This window comes from Ictalurus punctatus, chromosome 5 (genome assembly GCF_001660625.3).
Source record: "Ictalurus punctatus breed USDA103 chromosome 5, Coco_2.0, whole genome shotgun sequence".
NCBI lineage: Eukaryota > Metazoa > Chordata > Actinopteri > Siluriformes > Ictaluridae > Ictalurus > Ictalurus punctatus.
The window spans coordinates 10,018,047-10,037,735 of record NC_030420.2 but is presented as its reverse complement, the minus strand read 5'-3'; the positions used below and the strand labels follow the sequence as shown (position 1 = coordinate 10,037,735).

The following is a 19,689-nucleotide window of genomic DNA, read 5'->3' as shown; positions in this document are numbered from 1 at the left end:
ATTATCATGTCCTGATACTGTGTGTGAAAGTGTATGTGATTGTACCCTGCAATAGGCACACTGTCCAGGGTGTACCCTGCCTTGTGTCCTATGCTCCCTGCAACCCAGTAGAAAATGGATGGTTGGATGCATGAATCTATTTCCTTATCTTCCTTCTCCTTTTTGGAAGAAAGACAGTTATGATGTTGTTCTATCTCAGATAGCCTATAAAAAATTATGAAAGCAAATAAGGGCTTTAGCGAATACTTTCAGGCAAACAAACCACATAATGTCTTGCTGTATCACAATACACCAAGTTTCCTCTATCAAACATCTTCAAAAGACCAAACACAAGCTATGAAAAGTCAAGTTCTTACCCAGAGAGGCCTATGACCCATGACTAAGTTTTCTATTCCAACACGACAGTATTGCCTGCTCCAGTCTTGTGTGTGTGTGTGTGTGTGTGTGTGTGTGTGTGTGTGTGTGTGTGTGTGTGTGTGAGATAGAGCGAGAGAAAGGTATTCCTAGCAAAAGCCTGCTGTAATAATGGGAAAGTATGAGGGTTTACATCGCATACAGGGACAGAATCACTGGCTACGTTTAAATGGACAGCAGTAATCTAATTACTGACCTTACTCTGATTAAGATAATAATGTGATTAAGGTGTTTACATGAGTTGCTTTTAGAATACTCCTGTCATGTTCCCATTTTACATGTTCTAGAACATAATTAGATTAACAGCCCGCGTCATTACGTCACCACGCCACTCCATCCGATGTCCCTCCAGAATTTCACGTATCAATATACAGCTCGTCTTCGTTATGGTACCGTATACAGTTTTGTGTGTTTTTATTAAAAAAAAATTTATGAACGCTTTAAGTGCAGTTAATTATTTGTCATGCTATACGTACTAATAGACAACTGCTTGAAGCCGTGGGCTGCGTCTCAAACCGTGTACTTACCATCTATATAGTAGCCAAGATACATTTTTTTTTCCCCACTACAGGCCTATAGTAAGTAAGTATGTGGTTTGGGACGCAGCCGAACTCTCTTGTTCGCCGTAAAATGTTGAGAACTGCCGTGTGTGATTGTGTCCTGTTGCAAAATGTGGTGAAAACTCTCACACGACGTTCATAATGTGATTAAGGTGGTTACATGTCTGTAATACACGTCCATCATGCGACTAAAACAGGGGTACTCCATCTATCTTAATTCGATTAGAGCTTAATTCGAGTATGACCTTAATTAGATTAAGATAAGTAAAAATTGCTGTTTACATGGTAGTTTCTTAATCAAAGTATGGTCTTAATCGCGTTAAGAGTTGATTATTGTTGTCCATGTAAACGCAGCTACTGACAATGGTTATTGAGAAAACTCTGAAATATTATTCGTAGATATTACATCATAAATCCTATGTTAAATCCTAATGTTAACAGTTTCACAAAAATTAATTGAATTCACAAATAAATAAAATAAGATTTACAAATATGTCACAAACACAATTCTGCCTGGAATTCATTTTCTGGATCGCTTCCGGTGCATTTGTGACTTGCTGCACACACTTGTGGGTTTTGAAACATTTCTAGCATCAAGAGTGCACACAAATCCACAAATAGGTGGACTCCGCCCACCAATCATAGCACGTTCTCGCTCCAACCAATCACATTTTGTTTTACAATCAGGTCGGGGAACAGATTCATATTGCACTGAACTTGCATATTATAAACATGGCGACATGGAGGGATCAGGAGGGATCATGACAACAGAATGGTTCTGATCTAACAGCACCATCTATCAGCGTATTGTAACAATATCTAAAGGACAATAAGCAACTTTATGGGTCAATTCATTACTAAATCAGTTACTAATCCCTCGGACCACTGATCTACCAGACCACTGATCTATAATAATAGTACATTTATGACCCATAACATTGCTGGTTTTCTATTAGATGTAGTTACAGTGATGCTGTTAGATGATATAAGTGAGTCTGGTGAAATATGACTAATTGTAAAACAAAAAGTGATTGACTGGAGCGAGAAAGTGCTACAATTGGTCAGTGCAATGTGGCCATTATCCGATTGGCTTGAGTAGACGGTGGGCAGAGTCCACCTATTTGTGGATTTGTGTGCACTCTTGATGCTAGAAATGTTTCTAAACCCACAATTGCGTGCAGCAATCCACAAATGTACAGGACACGATCCACAAATGAATGTGTTTGTGACATACAAAATTATTTGCAAATCTCATTTTATTTATTTGTGAATTTAATTCATTTTTGTGAAACTCCCAATATATATTTGTGGATCTCATTCTATTTATTTGTGAATTTGTTTAATTTTTGAGATTCTCAATAAACTTATTTGTGGATTGTAATCTGTTTATTTGGAATTATGAAGCAATTCTACAAAACACAAGCATCATTTTAAAAAATTTACTTGAATGCTTTGTATGTCATGTTCTGCACCAACATACAATGTATATAAAAAGTCTACACACTCCTGTTAAAATGGCATGTTTATTTGATGTAAAATAAATAAATAAATAAATAAATAAACTACGATAAAGCATGTCAGATCTTTTCCCACCTTTAATGTGAAATTGCAAAGTATACAAATAAAGTGAAAAACAATCAGAAATATTTTTAAGGAAAAAGGGAAATATAAAAAAACTTACAATAGCCTAGTTGGATAAGTGTGCACAACCCTTAAATAATACTTTGAAGCACCTTTTGATTTTATTACACCACTCAGTCTTTTTGAGTAAGAGTCTCAAAAAGCAGAGGCACATCCTGACTTGGCAATATTTTCCCATTCTTTCTTCTAAAAAGGTTACCCCACAGATTTTGAGTTGGATTCAGGTCTGGGTTTTGGCTAGGTCATTCAAAAACAATGTTCTTCTTTTGGTTAAGCCATTCCTTTGTTGATTTGGATGTATGCTTTGGATGTATGCTCATTGTTGGCTGAAAGGTGAAATTCCTTTCAATCTTCAGCTTACTTAAAGACACCTGAAGGTTTTGCACTAAAATTGACTGGTATTTGTAGCTATTCATGATTCTGTTCACCTTGATAAAAGCCCCAGTTCTGGCTGAAGAAAAGCAGCCATAAAGCATCATGTTGTGGATCACCGTGGATATGTTGATGTGCTTTTTTTTTTGCACCAAACATATGTATTGGAATTAAGGAATTATTATACCTTTTGGTATTGGTCTCATCAAACCATAACACATTTTGCCACATGGTTTGGAGTGATGTAGGTGAGCTTGCATGTTCCCTTTCAAAGGCGTTGCGTTTAACATAACAGTGTGGGAGCACCCTTGCGTGCGTGACCGGTATCTGAAGCTTGTGTAAAATCATGCCTCTACTTATAGGTCTGCCATGATCAGGTGACGTGGCAATTAAGCACGTCGCATGATATGTATATGACACCTGTGAACCACGCTGCCAGCCTTATTATCTTCAGCGAGACTGCATGTCTGTTTGTTTCAGACTGTTTGTGTGACAAAAAACGCTTCAATTCTACTCTCTATTTTCTCAAAATCTCTAAACAAAAAAAAGAAAAGAAAAGAAAAGAGAGGGAAGTAATGAGCGAGAAAGAATTCAGAAAGTGTGTTACACTTGCTCCCGTTTCAACACGCAAGTAGTGCACACTTTCTGGGTGAAGTGTTTAGGAGTGTAGCATGCGATGGCAGCCTCGAGAGGCTGCGCATGGTAATGCCTACATTAAGCAGCTCGGCTCGCAACTCACGCTCTTCCTGGAAGCCGAAGCGAGTTGGGTTTCAGAGCCTCGCGGATCTGGGCCGGCCGCTGCCGAGGCAGCTAGCCGTCTCAGGTTCGGGGGATCTCTTATGGATCCGGAAGAGGAGCCGGAGACGAGCGCTGCTCTATCTCTTGCTCTGTCTTCTGGGTTCGGCTCTCCGCTGGATTTTGGAGCTTGTGTCGCGACTCCTCCTTCCGCTATGGAAAGCCAAAAGGGGGAAAAAAACACACACAAAAATAATAGCAATAATTCCTCTCTGACTCCGAGGAGCTGGATGCAGGCTTTCTGCCCTCCTCCATTCCTCACACCAGAACAAGAGAGGATGCACCTGCTGTGTCCAGTAAGGGCTCTCTGTACTTACGTCCACCGCTCTGGCCAGTGGCGTAAGTCGGAGCAGCTGCTGGTCTGCTTCGGCGGTGACAGTAAAGGTGATGCTGTGTCAAAGTAGCGCATCTCTAATTGGATAGTGGAAGCAATCTCTATGGCTTATTAGGCGCGCGGTCTCGCCACGCCTCTGTGCATAAGCGCTCATTCCACTAGGGCGGTCGCCTCCTCGAAGGCTTTGTCCAACGGGGTATCCTTGCGGGATGTGTATGCTGCTGCAGGATGGTCTATGCCACACACATTCTTTCGTTATTACAGCCTGGATATTCATTCCACCCCGGGCTCGAGTGTGTTGCAGTGACCCTCGGGCTTGGGTCTTTTTGAACAGGCCGTACCCTCAGTATGACGGAGTGGGTATTCCCGTTCCCATACTGTTATGCTAAATGCAACGTCGAAGTTCCCTTTGAAAGGGAACGTCGGGGTTACGCATGTAACCCTGTTCCCTGAGAAGGGAACGAGACGTTGCATAGCTGTGTCATACCAGGACAGGCCTGTGAATTGCTTCTTCGCTTCAGATAATAGAGGCTGGCGGCGTGGTTCACAGGTGCCATATATATATATATATATATCATGCAACGCGCTTAATTGCCACGTCACCTGATCATGGCAGACCTATAAGTAGAGGCATGATTTTACACAAGCTTCAGATACCGTCACACGCGCAAGGCGCTTCCCACACTGTTATGCTAAATGCAACGTCTCGTTCCCTTCTCAGGGAACAGGGATACATGCGTAACCCCAACGTTTTGCTGTTGTTCTGATCTCTTACTCACTTCTTCCAAATCTGGCTAGTTCATTAATAATTCTAAGGTTTAGCCTTAAATGTTCAATTCTACAACTAACAGTGTGCTGAAATAACCAATAACCTTTATATCATGTATGTATATAGAGCCCAGATTTGCTCTTTTGTGAACAGCACATCCCTGTCAGTCTTTGCTGCTTGAATAGATTTCAAAAAGGCCAGAGGTGAGACATTTCAACCAAGAAAGGAGGTCAGCCAAAAGCTATGATGTATGCTTCTAACATTTATTGTCTGCTAGTAAGTTCATGCTGTTTATCTACAGAGTTAATGTTTGCAACTCACAAATGGCTTAGGAAGAATGGTTTGTGTTTTGTAGCATATAATATTGCTATATTGAATAATCACAATATTTAAAATAAATAAGTATAAGAATATTAAAATATTAGAATGGTTTACTTGATTGCATTTTTCTCTCTCTTAGTATGGTCACAAAATTTTGTTTGTAATAGATCTTTTTTTTAATCCACAAGCTTAAGAATTATCATTTTACTATTGATCCATGTCAGGCAGCAGAGATGGCAAATGCTTTTTATTATAAATGAGTCCATGTGTGTGATCAGTAATCTTCTGAATGTGAACCTGACATTGAACATGGTGTCTGGGTGTCAAGGAGTAAATGTTTGAAGTTTGTGATGCATTCTGGGATATGCAGTTTGATGCCGTTTCCAGCATAGACATGACAATCTGTTTATACAGCGATTTACATTAGCAGTCTAATGTCTAAATTAAATGTGTACATTTCTCAGAGATTACTAAGATGTTCCTAGTTTATCTGAACTTCACCGCTACATTTTTGTTGTGGCAAAATAGGTACTCTCTGGTACTACTACCTTGCCACAATTATTGCAACACCCTGACCAAAGAAAGCATACACTTTTAAATGATTTTGTCCTAATTTTTTTCAATAAAAGATTAAATCCTTTAAATAAAAAAAAAACAAATCCTTGACATACTGAATTGTGCCTGCACTGTATATAACTTCACTTAACAAATAATATCCAAAAGCAAAGGCTGCCATTTTAAGGTATCCATACTGCAAGAGCAGATTATTGGGATGGGCATTTTTGTGCTGTATAAATGAGACCTGCAAAGGAAACCAAAATTAAAATATGAACCAATTTTTTATCGAATGTTTGATCCATTATTCCTGGTTTCTTGCGCTCAACCCTATTATGGAGGCTCCTTTAAAATACTGCTGTTTTTTTCACTCCCTTGCTACAGGTTTCAAAATCTTTTGTAAAATTCCAGTAAATATGCTGTTTCCTTGTTGTTTAGATCTCTTACTAACTTATTCCAAATCTGGCCACTCCTTTATTAATACTAAGGTTTGGACATAGTTTGATAGGGTCATGTTCCCAGCCCTAGTTCTGAGAACTTCTGAGGACAATTTATTGTGTTCTCTGTAATTTTGCACACCCGCATGAAACTCAAGCCTTTCAACCTGGGTCAGGTGAATTAAAGCTTGGAAAAAATGCAAAATTGCAGTTCTACAGGCTTGAAGTTGGAACTCAGTGCCTTGAATAATGAATAGCAAAACTGTAAGAGTCAAGACGAGCAGATACATATTTAAATATTGTGGATCTTTTTCAAAAGCTCACATAGCAACATTAATGCATTTAAGAACATGGCTACAGATTATTTGAGCACTCACTGTTATTATTTTTTTTGCACTAATTATGCCTTCAAAAAAATCGCATGGAGAGTGTGAAACTACAGTGGAGGCTACATTGGAGAAACTGCTACTAAAATGCACTTTATTGTCCTTCGTAAAGACATTATGCTTTAACTGGAGCGTCTTTGGGTAACGAAGTAAGTGTCAGTTCAACTCAGCAAACTCAATTTCCCAGAACACACCTGTGGCCGCCCCGGACTACAAACCCCAGAACCCACTACCACTAACACGTTCCAAATAACCGAACTGATCTCCTTACCTAAGCCTGTTTTTGACCTTGACTTTGCTTCACGTTTTGGATTTGTGTCCTTGACTTTCAATAAAATGCTTAATTGCAATTGCAATCATCTCAGCCTACCTTACATGGCAGATTACTTCGCCGACAATATGGATGCGACAGGAGAGACTGATTGGCGGCACACCCTCACGGCTCATGGACAACTAATGCGAGAGCACCAATAACGCTTGGCTGACCTGGATGCCAAAGTTAACCTCCTCTCCCAGGCTCTCGCCACCAACGCAGCACACCGCGCACCAGCTCCAGCGGCCAGCACGCTGGTGCCAGGAATGGATAAGTACGCGAGTGACACATCACAATGTAAGGGGTTCTTACTACAATGTTCTCTGTATTTCGCCGGCCACAAAGAGTTGTCGAAGAGACAGAACATCGCACAATTCCTGGGCCTCCTCAATGAGAAAGCACTGAAATGGGCCAGAGCTGTATGACAGCAAGGATGTTAGCAAACCACCTGCTATAACTAGTTTAACATATGTTCGATCACTCAACCGAGTAAAAGGAGGTGACAAAGCAACTTCTCATTATATCCCAATTTTCCTGCAGCATAATACAATACTAAAGTGTATTATTTTCATATAATAGCATAGCCTGAAGGGGCGCACGGTGGCTTAGTGGTTAGCCTCACACCTCCAGGGTCCGGGGTTCAATTCCCGCTGGGGCTGTGTGTGCGTGGAGTTTGCATGTTCTCCCCATGCTGCGGGGGTTTCCTCTGGGTACTCTGGTTTCCTCCCCCATACCAGAGACATGCATGGTAGGCTGATTGGTGTGTTTAAATTGTCTGTAGTGTATGAATGAGTGTGTATGTGATTGTGCCCTGTGATGGACTGGCACCCTGTCCAGGGTGTACCCCACCTTGTGCCCAATGCTCCCTGGGATTGGCTCCAGGTTCCTCTGTAACCCTGAAGAAGGAGTAAGCAGTAGAAGATGGATGGATGGATAGCATAGCCTGAAGTGTGATATTCTGCTTATGCCACAGAGATTTCAAAATTTATTAATGAATAACATGTCATGCTTTTTAACATTTAATAGGCTATGTTATACTGTTAAACTATGTTATACTTTACATTATAGCTACAATAAACAGTTGTTCTACTTTTATCTCTTTCTCTCAAAAAACAGCCTGTCATTTTATCAAGAAATCAAATAATATAAACTCTTCTGTGCTGAAGAATTTCCCGTGCTGGGAAACCTAACAAAACACTCTGACTGGTATATATTGCAGCCACTCAATACAATATGTTACATAAACAACTCCTTATGAAAAACCTCACACCGTCAACGATTATATGATTTTCTTTGTTAAACAACAACGTTTTTAAAAATCTATTTATTATTAGTCTTAGATTATGTGGTGTATTTTCTATACAAGTCCCTGTGTATGTTACTACAGAAACAATAATGAATTAGAACGAGTGCATTAATACTACATTCAAGGGCCTTGCTCAAGGGCACAGCATGGGCAGCTTGGTGGTGTTTGGATTTGAACTCTCGCTACCACTGCCCTTGAGGGGTTTAATTGAGGATAACTGAGTGATGTAACCACACCCCGACTGATAATTCCAAGACAGCTTACATAGGGCATGTACAAACTTCTCTGTACCTTTTTCACCCCTGACCAAAATATGGACAACTTTTTTTATGTGAACCAGTGAACTTATTTTACTCATATGTGTCACGGATTTCCCCTCGTGCTGAGTGCCAGAGCATTCTGTTGTTTTGGTTTCTGTCCTATCTCCACCATTGTTATGTAATTGGTTCCTTCTTAATGTCTCAGCTGAATTTGTAGTCTCGTTTCCAACTTTGATTATGTTGTATATTTAAACCCCCATGTGTCTTTGTTCAGTGCGAAGTATTGTGTGTTTCTGTGTTTTTTCACCAGACCTGTACCTGTTTAGTCCTCTCGTTTTTAGATTCTTGTCTGAGCCAAGTTTATGTTGTTTGCTGATAGCCTGACCCTCGCCTGTTTTGTAACCTTGATATTGCTCTACGATTTGGATTTGTCTGCCTGTATCTTTAATAAAAGCTTAAACTGCACTTGCATCCATCCCCATTACATGACAAAATGTATGCTACTCAGATTTTAGTGGCAGCTTAAAAAAGACTTAACATTTAAAACATCTATCTGAAACTATCTGATCAAATTACTCCCAAAGGAGCTTAACCGGTTCATGATTGGGCGAGAAAGCTTCAAGAGACTCAACATCTTACTTCCACCCAAATATCTCTTGAAAATCAACCATCATTCAGAATATTCTGATTCACAAAATTATCATTCAGACACTTACAGTATCTCACAAAAGTGAGTACACCCCTCACATTTTTGTAAATATTTGATAATCTTTTCATGTGACAACACTGAAGAAATGACACTTTGCTACAATGTAAAGTAGTGAGTGCATAGCTTGTGTAACAGTGTAAATTTGCTGTCCCCTCAAAATAACTCAACACACAGCCATTAATGTCTAAACCGCTGGCAACAAAAGTGAGTACACCCCTAAGTGAAAATGTCCAAATAGCATTGTCCAATAGCATAGGTTAGCATTTTAGCGCTCAAGCTGCCAGTTTCTCTGCAAACTCCAGCACTTGCACGTGGGGAGCCATTAGTTGCACGATGTAGCACGATGCTAAATGGCACTATAGAAGACATTATACATCATCACACCGAACAGGAGTAAACTTTGCAGATAAACTCAGGGTTCCACAGTGCGACCATTTCACTTGCATTTGCGACTGAAGTACTTTGTGCGACTGTGACTAAAGATTTATTCGCACCGGTGCGAGTGACCTGTTCGGAGTTGTATAATACAATCGGAATAAAAACTACAGGAAGTCCAAAATGCATCTACACCGTGCAACAGTTACTTTCACACTGCTTTTCATCTCCTCAGTCAACCGAACAAGTGTGTAAATACTGCAGAGTAGCAACTGTTCAGAAGGAGTACGCTGCTGCTCTCCTTCACGCTCTTCACTAACTCAAATACATAGCGTAATTCACTTAATTTAAACTTATGGTTGCCAGATATCACTAGAAAAGTCAGCACCAGTTTCCATGTTTTGATTTAAACCCCCAAAACACAATATTATCAGCAGACATGGCAACACTGTACTGGGGAACCAATCTAAAAGGAACAACTGATAAACAAACAAACAGAAAATTAATAAAATGTAAAGACAGAAAATTTGCTTAGTTATAAATAAATAACTGAATATATAAAAATAGATATTATAGTAACTTCATAAAATATAAATAAAATGAAAAATGAAATAATGTGTAATTACTATGGGTTGCATTTAATATCAATTTGACATTACTGTTACGTCACGGCCAGCAGAGGGCACTGGCTCGGCTCCTGACGAGTCATGTGACATTGTTTTTGTTCGCTCGCTTCCCGACTGAGCATTCCGTATTAAGTGACTTTAATTTGCCCCAGGTATCCATGCTTTGATTTAATCATGTTGTTTATTTAAATGCCTGGGTGACTGAGCACTTGGCTCAGTATTATATTGTGTCTTTAGTTGATCCTGGTTAGTATTGTTTGGATCAGTAGTCTCGTTTGTTTTCCATGCCTCGAATGTTCTCGTTTCCCGGTGAAGACCGCGTCTACTTTAAGTAGTCAGTTTTGTGTCTAATAAAGACTGTGACCTGCACCTGCATCCGCCTCCAGGCTACGTTTCATAACAGAATACTGAGCCCAAAATGCGGAAGCAGCAGGTAGCCATGAGCGCCGCCGAAGAGGCCAGGATTTGGGCGCTTTACCGTTCGTCCCTGGAGATGAGCAAACAGCTTGAAGAGGAAATTGCTCGGTGCAAAGCCGAGCTGCGTGCCACGTCGTCCCTCGCGCCATTTACCCCGTCCCCACCGCCGAAGAGCGACGCCGTGCAACGCAGCCAGCAAAGTGACCTGAGCATCTGGGGCTTCCCACTGCAGGGGAATTGCACCACGCTGCGCAGTCCAGAGGTGAAGGCTGGCCCAGAAATTTTTTTTGGGGGGGTAACGAGGATAGCAGAGCTCCAGCCTGATTCCTATGGGGAGGTCTCAGCTGTGGAGCTCCCACCTGAGGTCAACATGGCGACCTCAGAGCGACAGCTTGAGGTGGCAGAGGAGGCCGTCCCACTGCCCTGCCCGGCCGAGGAGGCCGTCCTGCTGTCCAGCCCGGCCAAGGAGGCCGTCCCGCTGCCCTGCACAGCCGAGGAAGCTGTCCTGCTGTCCAGCCCAGCTGAGGAGGTCGTCACGCTGCCCTGCACAGCCGAGGAAGCTGTCCTGCTGTCCAGCCCAACAGAGGAGGCCTTCCTGCTGCCCTGCACAGCTGAGGAAGCTGTCCTGCTGTCCATCCCAGCCGAGGAGGCCGTCCCGCTGCCCTGCACAGCTGAGGAAGCTGTCCTGTTGTCCTGCCCAGCCGAGGAGGCCGTCCCGCTGTCCAGTCCCACTGGGGACGCCGGCCAGCATTCCAGTGAATTTCTGTTCCAGAGCTGCTGGGGGCGGCGCCCTGCTTCCAGAGCCGGTGCCCTGCATTCCAGAGCTGCCGGGGGTGGCGCCCTGCGTTCCAGTGCCACCGGGGGCGGTGCTCCGACTGTCAACCCCGGTGGGGGTGCTGCTCCGCCCCTCTGCTGCCCGATGGAGGCTGCCTCGCTTTCCGTGGCAGCGAGAGACAGCTCGCACAGGGGCCCGGGACCCCCGTTGGAGTGGGGTTCTTGGTGCTTTGTAGGGGGGTTCTGTTACGCCACGGCCAGCAGAGGGCACTGGCTTGGCTCCTGATGAGTCACGTGACATTGTTTTTGTTCGCTCGCTTCCCAATTGAGCATTTCATATTAAGTGACTTTAATTTGCCCCAGGTGTCCATGCTTTGAGTTAATCATGTTGTTTATTTAAATGCCTGGGTGACTGAGCACTTGGCTCAGTATTATATCACGTCTTTAGTTGATCCTCGTTAGTATTGTTTGGATCAGTAGTCTCGTTTGTTTTCCATGCCTCGAATGTTCTCATTTCCCGGTGAAGACCGCGTCTACTTTAATTGTGAGTTTTGTGTCTAATAAAGACTGTGACCTGCACCTGCATCCGCCTCCAGTCTACGTTTCGTAACAATTACGCTTAGTTCACTATCCCCTTAGAAGGCTATTAGCCTTTTTCCTAACATGGATCATGCTTGTGTTAATCTACTTTTAATTAGGACTCTTTATTGTTTAAGATATTTAAAAATAAATAGTTTATGTTTGTTTATGTTTGTATCAATTAACCAACAGTATTTCTCATTGCTTTTATTTAAACTCAATTAACAGTAAGCAGAGAGCTTACATTTAACCGTTTATGACAGACCTCCTGATTAAAGCTTAAATAAAAAAAGATTGGTATCTGGATCGGTTTTGGTCGTAAAAATCATGATCGGTGTGTCCCTAACGAACCCCATTAAACTAAAGCGCTTTGAATCTGATGGAAAATGAACTCACCTAATCACATCCTGTCACAAACCTCGAAACGGCACGGAAGCAGGAGCGGGCGGCGGGGGTAGAGCGTAGAATCGGGAAGTTCCAGAAACGTAGTCGTAGGGTAAACAAGGGTCAAGCGATTGGGCGAACAATACAAACGGGGATAGGCAGAAAGCGTAGTCGAGACAGAAAACAAGGGTCGAGGATCACGAGAAACAAACAAACTAGAACGGCTTGGTAATGCGGAGAAACGAGCTACTGAGCGTATACTTTGCGTATAAACTGGGTGAATGACTTCCCTTAATACTAGCGGTGAGTGTGTGTGATTGGTGCCAGGTGTGACTGATCAGAACTCCAGGGATGGTGAGCGCATGCGTGCATGAGAAGTGAGTGTTGCATCTTGGGAATTTGAGTTCTGATCGGACCGAGCTGTGACACATCCTATATGAGATTATTCAGATATATACACAATATACACAGAGCAGTTCGAGAACTGTCTCCAGCCCAGAACCATGACAGTGGAAAATGTCTAATAGTGTAGCTTTAAATATATTTAAGAGGAGCAAACTTCAAAGACTGAACACTGATGTTTATTGTATTTGTTTACAAGGTAGAACAGGTTAACGGTTGTTTTTTTTGCATACAGTCTGTAAAATTAACTGAAAACATTAAATTTATTTTATCAGAAGGTAAATTAATGTGTCATGGCTCACACTATGTTCCTAAATTCTGTCATAATTGACAAGCTCAAGTTTTCTCATGCCTACTTGTGTGTTATATTGTGGCACATTAACGCTACCATCTCTAAAAAAAAAAAAAAAAAAAAAAAAATTTTTTTTTTTTTTAAAAACCACTAAACTTCTACCGTGCCCCTAAATTTGTAATCTCCTAAAAGAAATTGTCTTGCATCTCTCCTCCTGTAAACACTGTTATTGACTGTTATTGAGAAAAAGAAGAGAGACATTTTCTGTGTTTCCGTATTTCCATGTTTTCAAAAAGCTGTTTGCACAGTTTTTGCGAACTGGCTAACAGAGTATGGATTTTTTCAAGCAGCAGCGGCAGCAGGGCATCTGTGGAGGCACACAATGTCCGAGAACTGTCCAAAGACTACTTTAACTCGCCAGCAGGAGAAGTTGCTTGGCAGTATGACCATGTGAACTATAGTCTGGAGAACTGATGAAACAATACTGTTAATCTGTGTGACATTCATTATTTCCCCATTTTGAAAACAGCTTATTGTATATATTTTTTCCTCTTATTTTTTTCTCTTTACTTACAATTTCTCTGTGAACTTGAATAAAATTTAATCATAGCTATTGCATCCAAGTGTCAGTTTTTTTCATCAATTAATACAAAATATCTTTAAGCACCAGCTAAATCTTTAAAGTTCTAATTTTAAACAGTATACTTTTTTAAATAAGTAATAATAAGTAATAAGAATTATATCAAAGTCACAGCAATAGCATTCACATACTTATGGGAAGACCCAAATTATTTTATATTTTAATCTATTTTTTTTTTTCGGGACTATTGTTGTACCCAAAAATTTGTCGAGAAGTTCTCATTAGTTTTGAACTAGAATATGGCCTGACTTGAGGCTTTAGCTCCATTGTGTTGCTATTCATTCATTAAAGTCTCCTTCTTTTCAGGCATCAATGTGTGCTCGACAAGACAGTTTTGTGCTTGAACACCACCAAGTCGTGGTATTTATGTAACTTCAGCGGTTCCGGGCACGTAAACAAAAGCACGAATCTCATTGGTCGGCCTGTTTTTAATGAGGCGCGTCAAAAAAACCCTGAGACTTAAAAAAAAAAATACACTTTGATGTCACACATTTTACGTGTGGATGTGAACGCTCCCATTGACAGCCATTGATTTAGACATGGGGTGTTAAACAGACCGTTTAACGCGGTGAAAAAATGTCCCAGTGTGAACAATCCTTAACAGTTACACACAGTATGACACCTAGCCATGCGAAGTGTCAGCTTTTGCAGTGACACAAGACCTAAGCCCACTTTTGTGACATCCACGTGTGTATACACAAACATATATACAAATCGACACATTCAGTCATGCAGATTGCTCATCCATCCAACTGTATGATTATCTTCTGTTTTTTTCACTGATCTCTGCCTTTATCGGTTGCTAGAACCTGCTGACCATAAAGGTTGATGATGCATCATGATGATGCACAGCATGATGATGATGTACTGACTCTGTGTGTGTGTGTGTGTGTGTGTGTGTGTGTGTGTGTGTGTGTGTGTGTGTGTGTGTGTGTGTATGTGTGTGTGTATGTGTGTGCTGGGACTCCATTAATCCATTGTTCATGTCTTATGTGTCCCAATGCAAGAGATATCAAGTCAGGAAATTTTTAAAATCAGTTGACTATGAAGGAAGTAAAACATAATGTGGTGTGCTATTATAGGCTGATTATTATTATATTATTATTATATTATTATACCGATACACACACTGAAATCATTTAAACAAGTTTTATATTTTACTATAAAGTGATGCATGGTTGTCACTATGCTAGCTGTGATTTGCTTTTAAATCGCTTATGAATGCCCATGTGGCAATGCGCACTTCACTTTTAGTGAAAATAAATGAAATAAATTTAAAATAAATTTTAAATTAGAAATTAGCAGCAATTCAGGGGTGGCAATTGCTTTAATGGTGGGTTCATTATTATTCTTAATGAAAAACACAACAACAAAACAGTACAATGACAAACTCGCTTATATTAAACCAAATCTTCTACCATCATCTTGTTAGTCAGCTCGCCTCACTTTTGTCACATGATAAATGAAATCTGACTCCTGCTGATCTGTGCTGCGACTCATTCAGCTCATGCTGAATTTAGCAGACGCGGTCAGTTTTTAATTGTAACATCCGTCACATTTCAAAGGGAACTTCCACGTTGCGTTTAGCATAACACTATGGGGAGCACCTCTCACATGTGACCGGCGTCTGAAGCTTGTGTAAAATCATGACTATTTATAGGCCTTCCATGATCAGGTGACATGGCAATTAAGTGCGTCGCATGATATAAATATGGCACCTGAGAACCGCACCATCAGCCTTTATTATCTTCAGCGAAAGACTGCATGTCAGTTGTTTGTGTAAAGAAACAAAAAGAGGATTCATTTCTTTGCTATCTTTTCTCAAACTCTCAGAACTTTTCTATCCCTTTAAAAAAAAGAAAAGAAAAAAAGGAATGCGTGAGAGAGAGAAAAATATGAGTGAGAGAATTCAGGAAGTGTGTTACGGCTTGCTCCCGTTTCCTCATGAGGAATAGTGCACACTTTCTGGGTAAAGTGTCTATGGTTGTAGCACGCGATGGCAGCCTCGAGAGGCATGGTAATGCCTACATTAAGCAGCTTGACACATGACTCGCGCTCTTCTTGGAAGCCAAAGCGAGTTGGGTTTCAGAGCTTCACGGATCTGGGTCAGCCTCTGCCGAGGCAGCAAGCCGTCTCAGGTTCGGGGGATCTCTTATGGATCCAGAAGAGGAGCTGGAGACGAGTGCTGCTCTATCTCTTGCTCTGTCTTCCGGGTTCGGCTCTCCGCTGGATTTTGGAGCTCACGTCACGACTCCTCCTTCCACTATGGAAAGCCAAAAGGGGGAGAAAAAAACCCCCATAAAAATAATTGTAATAATTCCTCTCTGACTCCGAGGAGCCAGAAGGATGTGCTAAAAACTGAGAGCAGCATAGAAAGAGCTGCTTGAAGTGATTACTAAGGCTGGATGAGCCTTTTTCTCCCCAGTGAAAGTAAATCCCTCACACTGCAGAAGCTCCCCTTTGTTCCAGAAGTGCATGACAAAATATCAGGCTTCTGGGGGAAAACCATGCATGAGCCGTATTTACAACCCCATGATGCTGGATTATTCGGGCACTGTGAAGAATGAACGGCATGGCTATTTAGCTATGCTGAAGGTGGAGGAGGCGCTTGCTAGCTACCTCTCTCCATCAACGGCAGGTAATTAGGGGGGCCGGCTTTGCCATCCAAGCCACCGTGTAAGGCCAACGTGGCACTGGTGGGCAAGGCCTATGCAGTAGTAGTCTTGTTTGTGGGTCACTGCAATCAGTGACAGTGGCGCAGGCCTACCAAGCAGACCTGCTAAGTGAGCTCGACATATGGCGGCATTCATCCAGTTCCTTCCCTGTTGTCTTGAGTTCACCCGGGCATCCACGAGTGGAGCCCGGGCCAGTGCTAGTGCGAGGGAGACCCAGAAGGCGAGTAGCCCGCCAACCCCCGCAGACAGCCTGATCTGAAACTAGGCCTAATCTGAAAATGGTCATAAAGGCCAAGCAGGCAAAGAGTGGTCCTGAGGGGCCATGGAGGGACTTATCAGGGGACATGAGGTTGTTAGGGCAGTTAGCCCACAGTGCTACTGTAGGGCCTCCCCTAGCCAAGGCGGTCCCAAGTTTTCAGTGTTCTCTGGTCAGCGAGCTCTCACAGGGCAACGAAAATCTGATGCTTTCCCTCCAATAGAATGTGGAATAGTTAACGTCACTAAAAGACCATCTGGCAGCGTGGAAACTACGGCCAAATGTGTCCTCATGGGTTCTGCCTACTGTAGAAAAGGGTTACCGGATCCAGTTTATAGCTTGACCCCCCGGTTCTGAGGTGTACTCACCACAGTAGTCAGCACAGACCAGAGCCCGACGTTAGCGCAGGAAGTAAGATCCCTCTTGGACAAAGGGGCCATAGAACATGTACCCTGTTCCCTGAGGGAGGGAGGTTTTTACAGTCGTTATTTCCTGGTCCGCAGAAAATAGGAGTATGTGGCCAATTTTAGATCTGCATCATCTGGACTGTACTCTTCGGACATACAGGTTCAAGATGCTGACGCCCAAAGTTATTGCTCCACAGATTCAGTTTGAGGACTGGTTTGTGACGATAGATGCATATTTCCACAAAAGGTGCATATTTCCACATAGACATATCGCTAGCTTTATCCCCTCGCACCTTCACAAAGTGCATGGATGTCACTCTGGCTCCACTGTGACTCCAGGGCATCTGTGTACTAAACTACCTGGACAACTGGTTAATTCTAGCACGATCCAGGGAACTGACAGTTCAACATTGAGATGTTGTTCTGACCCAAATGAAGAGCTTGGGGCTCAGGTTGAACCTCAGAAAAGTATGCTTTCTCCAGTGCAGTGGACAACTTTTCTAGGGGTTATAAGGATTCTACTATGATGAGGGCATTTCTATCCCCAACATGCATAGCATCAATCCTATCAACATTGAGCAAGATAAAACTGAATCTTGGCATCCCCTCCAGTCTCTATGGGAGACTATTGGAGGTTATGGCAGCAGCAGCCAATGTCATACCATTGGGCCTATTGCACAGGAGACCGTTTCAGTGGTGGCTCAGAAGTTGGGGGTTTCGTCCAAGGATGAAACCTCTGAGAATAATCAGTGTCTCACAGTGATGCCTACTTGCTCTGAGAATTTGAATGTCCCGAGTTTCTAGCCTTGGGTCACACTCTAGGGGTGTCTCCTTAGTGCAAGATGGTAATGACAGACTCCTCGCTCATGGGCTGGGGCACGGTCTTAGACAGCTGTCCAGCTCACAGCCTCTGGAAGGACCCTCATCTGGAGCGGCATATAAGTTCCCTTGAAATGTGGGACATATTTCTAGCACTGAAATTCCTTCTTCCTCAATTGAGAAGTCACCATGTATTTACAGACAGCACAGCGGTGGTCTCATATATTGACCACCAGGGAGGATTATGTTCGCCCCTCCGTTCAGGCAGGCGCAACTAATTCTTCTCTGGGTAGGGGAAAAGTTTTGTCAGTGAGTGCAATGTACATTCTGGGCAACTGGATTGTGGGGGCAGTCATCCTGTTATGGCAGGGGCTGAGGCCCAGGGATTGGTGGCTCCATCCACAAGTGGTGGAGTCCATATGGCAAAGGTTTGGCCAAGCAGAACTGCATGTGTTCACCTCTGAGGAGACAACACACTGCCCACTGTGGTTCGCCCTCACTCCTCCCGCACAATTAGTGCTAGACGCCATGGTGCACATGTGGCTGAGGTCACATCTGTACGCTTTTCCCCTGATCGCTCTGCTCCCACAAGATCTAGCGAGAGTTCGCCAAGACAGTCTACGTCTGCTGCTAATAGCACCTTATTGGCCAGCTTGAATATGGTTCTCAGAGATAATATCCCTGGAGATTCCTGTCCGCAGGGATGCACTGTAGACCCAGTGAACTGCGCAATAGCTACAGTCCTGGAGTTCTTTCAAGGACGTTTCCCAGAGGGGTGGGCTCCTTCTATCAGGGTTTACGTGGCCACCATTTCGACCAGCCAGGCCCCTGTTGATGGAGCCTCTGTGGGGCAACATCCTTCAACTTCGAGGTTTATGCGTGGTGTCAGGCGGAAGGTCTGTCAGGTTCCCCATTTGAGCCCTTAGAGTCAGCCTCGGAGAAGCTTCTGACTCTAAAGATAGCTCTTCGGCTGGACCTGACATCTGTCAAGTGAGTAGGAGATTTACAAGCCCTCTCAGTTGCCTCTTCCTGCCTTGACTTTACCCCTGGATTAGCCAAGGCCTTCCTGTATCTTAAGCCGGATTATATTCCTAAAGTGCCTACATCTGCTGCCCAGCCTGTGGTGTTGCAGGCTTTCTGCCCTCCTCTGTTCCTCACACCGGAACAAGAGAGAACGCACCTGCTGTGTCCAGTAAGGGCTCTCTGTATTTTTGTCCACCGCTCTGGCCAGTGGCATAAGTCAGAGCAGCTGTTGGTCTGCTTGTGACAGTAGAGGTGATGCTGTGTCAAAGCAGCGCATCTCTAATTGGACAGTGTAAGCAATCTGTATCACTTATGAGGTGCCCGGTCTTGCTACGCCTTTGGGCATAAGGAATCATTCCACTAGGGGTGTCGCCTCCTCGAAGGCTTTGTCCAATGGGGTATCCTTACAGGATGTGTGTGCTGCTGCAGGGTGATCTCTGCCACACACATTCATTCGATATTACAGCCTGGATATTCATTCCACCCCAGGCTAGAGTGTCTTGCAGTGACCCTCGGGAGACGTTGTGTAGTCATACTTTGTCATACTGGGGTAGGCCTGTGAATTGCGTCTTTGCTTCAGATAATAGTGGCTGATGGTGCGGTTCACAGGTTCCATATATATATCACATGATGCGTTTAACTGCCATGTCACCTGATCATGGCAGGCCTATAAATAGGCATGATTTTACACAAGCATAAGTTCCCGGTGGCGCGCGAGGGTGCTCCCATAATGTTATGCTAAACGCAATGTCTCGTTCCCTTCTCAGGGAACAGGGTTACATGCGTAACCCAAACATTTTTTGCAGGATTAAATCAAGACATGAAAACTGGAGTTGACTTTTCTAGTG

The 19,689-nt window shown here is 42.9% G+C and overlaps 1 protein-coding gene across 3 annotated transcripts in view; it reads right to left on the bottom strand.

Annotated features, from left to right (window-relative positions):
• The window catches only part of cacna2d3a (calcium channel, voltage-dependent, alpha 2/delta subunit 3a), a 409,741-nt gene that overhangs the window by 283,856 nt on the left and 106,196 nt on the right, over positions 1-19,689 (bottom strand). The gene's annotated exons all lie outside the window — the stretch shown is intronic.